This window comes from Lolium rigidum, chromosome 4, assembly GCF_022539505.1.
Source record: "Lolium rigidum isolate FL_2022 chromosome 4, APGP_CSIRO_Lrig_0.1, whole genome shotgun sequence".
Classification (NCBI taxonomy): Eukaryota; Viridiplantae; Streptophyta; class Magnoliopsida; order Poales; family Poaceae; genus Lolium; species Lolium rigidum.
In genome coordinates, this window is record NC_061511.1 from 17,345,851 (window position 1) to 17,350,639 (window position 4,789).

Sequence of the window (4,789 nt, forward strand, 5' to 3'; positions counted from 1 at the left end):
CGCGGTGCGCTCCTGTCGGTGACATCATGCCTTCTCCCCGCCGAATGACTGTCGATGGCGCAGACTCTGAGGTCGCTGCCCGCGGGAAAACAGCATGTCCGCCGCCCGTGGGGGAACCGTACGCCCAAGATCCCCGACGCAGCGGACGAGATCGAGGTCCGTTGCGCAATGAAGCGCAACTTGAAGGAGCTGCAGCTGCAGATCACGCATCTCCCGCACACGCCGACGCACAAGGAGGCCGCGCGCAGCAGCTCAGCCCGCCGCCGCCGACACGTGGCGGATAGCGATCCAAGCCGAAGCGGTGACGGCGACGAGGGAAACGACACGGTGGAAGGGCATCCCGGGCGGTGTCGATGTAGAGCCCGGGCCAAGGTCGCTCACACCGCCGAAAGGCAGGGACGGCGTTGGTGGCGGCAGCAGCAGCCGCTCGCGATGTTGGTGGCGGCGGCAGCCTGTTGCGTGCCTGCCCACCGAGCGGCAGTGGACAACATCGGTGAGGACAGCAGCTACGATCGGCAGCATTGGTGGCGGCAGCACTGCGCTGTCTGCAGCCGTCCGGTGGGGAAGAAGGTGGCCGGCTGCTGAAGAAGAGGACCCCGACGCCGAGGTAGGGTCGGCCGAGATGGTGGACAGCGGCGGCGGGGATCGCAGCAGCTCGGCGTCGAGTGGCGGCGACGGCAGCTGGCGGCGTTGGCTGCAGCCGGCCCGGCGATCGCGGCGGAGGCCGCACGTGCGTCGGCTGCCACGGCCGCAGCCGCCGCCGCCGGCGGCGGCCCATAGGGACCGGCGAAGAGGCGGATCTCCTGGATAGCGATGGTGAGATCGTGGAGGGCTGCGGTGATCTCCGCCGAGAGAACGGCGGGGGCGGCGGAGTGCGGCGGCGGCGGGTGGGAAGAACTCGGTGGAGGGATGGACATGATCGAACCCGGGAAGCTGATACCAAGTGTTATGTGGCTGCTAGGGTTTGGGAGGGAGAGAGGGCTGCGAGGGCGCGAGAAGGCCGGCCGGGGGCTTTGCCCACGGCCGGTGGCAAGAGGGAAGGGATTTCCTTCTTAATTCTTGCTTGATTAGATTGATACATCTCCTCTCCTTATATAAAGAGGTTTACTTGACTCCCAAGCAAGGCTTACTTGACCCCTAAGCAAACCATAAGACTAACGGGCCCAGGCCCATGACGTACTCTAACACCATGAGGTGTGACTTCAGCTACTCCTTGTCCATCATGATGGCACAGCTGTCGCTGCAAAATGTCACTCATGGGAGTTTCTTAACCTTGCACACCATTGCCCATCTAGCTCTCCACTTCCTCATGTGGTTCTACACCTAAGAAGGGGAGACGATACGCCTGTGAAGTCAAAAATATCATTGCACAAACTCTTGTGATGTTGTTCTTTGATCCGCAGCTACAGTCAACCCCCTCTTGACTAGGTCACAAATCGTGTTCAGTAGAACTCTAACAGAGGTGTTCCCCACACCATATTTGGTTTGGGTGGAAAGAGAGATGGATGAGCTAGCGCCTTTTCTGGCTCCATCCATGCCATAGATGGCTTGTTCATTAGATCGGGAGAAGGCGGTATGACTTACACAAGACAAATGAACCATGCCATTTAGTTGCGTAGGGTTCATTGACCAACACAAGCCATCAAAACAATGGTAATCACGGCATAGAAGGCTTACACTGAGCGGTGCAGGTCTAAGCGCAGAGGTTGGTTAGTTGGATGGAGTGGATGGCAGCACCACAGTGGTTGTGCTCGACGGAGTGGAGGGCATGACAACCTAAGTTAGATTTTACACTTATATTGTGGAACCGGTAAATCTATAGCACAACCTAAATTCACTAAGGTGGGTAAAAGTGGTTCCATACAATCTAAATCCACCATCTACAAAATTAATATGTCACATGTACTGTTAGATCTACGCATGTTTACCCTGCATACACATCTACCATATCTAGGGTTTCAACTTTCTTACAGAGACCGAAAGAGGATCCAGCAGAACAGAGGTCGGTGAAGATGGAGAAGGCACGCCGGCGGCAGCCACCACCGATCTCCTTGTCATAGCCCACGAAGAAGCTCCCGCCATCACCTTGGATCTCGGACGGGGAAGTTCTCGGCTTGGGAGGAAATCGCTAATTTAGATTTGGATGGTGAGAGTAGAGCTAAATAAGGGGCGTAAATAAGGCGGGTGGTGACCGAAAAACTCCCACCGCTTTTTCGTCGCATGATGAGTGCATTTTTGGAGTGTTTTTACTCCTTTATTTCATATAAATATCCTTGTGTAGGAATAAGACTTTTGTATTTCACTGCGCTTTAGCGCCCCTTTTATGCTTGTTTCCGCATGATCTCAAAGTATTAATGCAATGATGAAATATCAAGAAAAACTATCATTTTGATGATATTTTGAATTGATGAAAGTCATCTAAGAACTTAAACCACGTGCCTGGGCCAAAGGAGGGTGCGAGGAGGAACTCTAGAGAGTTTATCGGGCATCATTACGGGGGGGGGACCCTGCCCATACCGTCTGTCAACACCCGGATTTTTAAGTCCAGATGCCTATTATGCCATTCATCGCAATCTCAGGAATATTGTTTTTGCGAGACATAATAGATTGATATCACAACACATCATTCATTACAACCCATAATTGTCTTACATAGAGGGATCACATGATCCAGTCTTAATACATCATAGTGGATCTAGAGATCCTATTACAAAAACACATAGCGGAAGCGAAGTAACGGTTGCGGTCCATCTATTCCACAGGCAACTATTGACGTCAGGAGTGATCCTAGTTGTCGTAGACGTCCTGCTGTCCATCTTCCTCGTACTGCTGTTCTCCTTCATAGTCTGGCCATTTGAATAGCCAGAGACAAAGCCATGAGTACTTTGAAGTACTCGCAAACTAATACTAGTGTAAGTACTATCAACTATATTAAGGGGGTACTAAGCTCTAAGTTTATTTGCATAAAGACAATTTTATTTCGTAAGCATTTAGTAAAAGACTCTTCTTTTGCTAACTAACTCAAGTGGGAACATTAGGGTCATTCCCACAACTCTGTTGTGATTCAAGTCAAAGTCACCATTTCAAGTTCAAATCACAGGTCACCTTTCACATGTCACATTTTTGAAAATGGTCTGATGACGGAACAGTATGGCCTTTCCAATCGTCCGTAACCGTGGACACGGCTATTCGAATAGTTCTACACTCTGCAGAGGTCGTACACTTGTGCCACAACATTTGCAATAATCTGTCAGGGTTAACTGACCCTGATTTATCACACTCCGTGTGCGAACTACCAACCATAACCTTTCACTTACATACCCTAGTATAGGCACCTCTCCCCATGAGCTTGGCCTCCCAGTGAAGACAAACCGTCAGCCTGGGAACTGCACAGGGCTTGGGCCGGACAATTTACCTCATTCACGTCATTTCACATTTCAATTGGAGGCAGCCTCGGCATAACCCCGATGACGCTTGTTTAGAGGGAACCCATACTAAGATACATAAATTTCCAGTTAAGCCCTTACCCATAATCAGGTATTGTGGGGGTACTTGTAAAATTTGAATGGTATCGCATCCGAACCCAACCATCAGTTTTTGTAAAGTTCACCATGTCATTCACAATTCACATTCACCTTCAAAATCTTTCAATAGAATGACTTCTCATTCCAAGTTTTTCAAAGTCATGTCATTTCACATGTTCCCATCTAAAGTAGTCAATTTTATTTATTTAGCACTAGCAACTAGTCATGAGGGGTGCTAACTAGTTTTGATTGTTCTAGGCTAACTTTGATACTCTTGTAGTATTCTATCTCTAGACCAAAGCTAACTATAAAAACAAGTTATAATAATCAAAGTAAAAGCTTGTAAGAATAAAACTTGGGATGGGATCATGAAGCATAAAGTAAATTGGTGAGTGTGCCTTGCTCTAGTAGAGCTTTGCACTTTGCAAGAATATTAGCTTGCCTTGGTTGGTGTGGTGATCAAAGTTCTCTTCTTCTTCCTCTTGGTAGAAAACCTCCTCCTCTTGATAGTCTCCGGTACTAGAGTCTATAAATGAATACGAGGATACAATCACCAAACAATACTTAAGTGCTTGACTAATCACACAAATGGCTCACACAAGCTATTCTAGCATCACCACATTATTAACATGTTGGTTGACTTTGTTTTCTTTTAAAGAAAAATAATTTCCTCTCATTACAAATATTGATTAGGGTTTCTATTTATTTCTTTGGAGAAATACTTTCCTCTCATTGAATCTTGTTTAAGATTTAATTTCCTCATATGATAATATATGAACTCATGTTGACCAAGGTCAACACTTCATACTCATCATTTGGGAAAATGATTTAAATGAGATGATGCACCTCATGCAAATTAATACCAACATAGTAATGTTTTAATATCATCAAATAATTCAACATGAGAATTGATAGACCATGGTCTCTACCTCATGTAGAATTACTTGAGACAAAGATTTAAATGAGACGAATACATCTCATATGATTTAATAGGTAGTTTTGAACCATTTAAATACTACTATGAAAATGATCTAATATTTTCAAATAAGAACATCTGGGTCATGAAGACTAATGTCATCACCTCATGCATTTTAAATTCTACTTTGGTTTAAGATCCTCAAGTGAGCAAGTATGAGACCATGCAACAAGGGTCATCACATTACCTCATACCACTTGGGAAGATGATTTAAATGAAGTGCTACACCTCATAGATTTAAATTCCTACATTTGAGAATAATTTAAATGGTCTAGTAATGGCTACATAG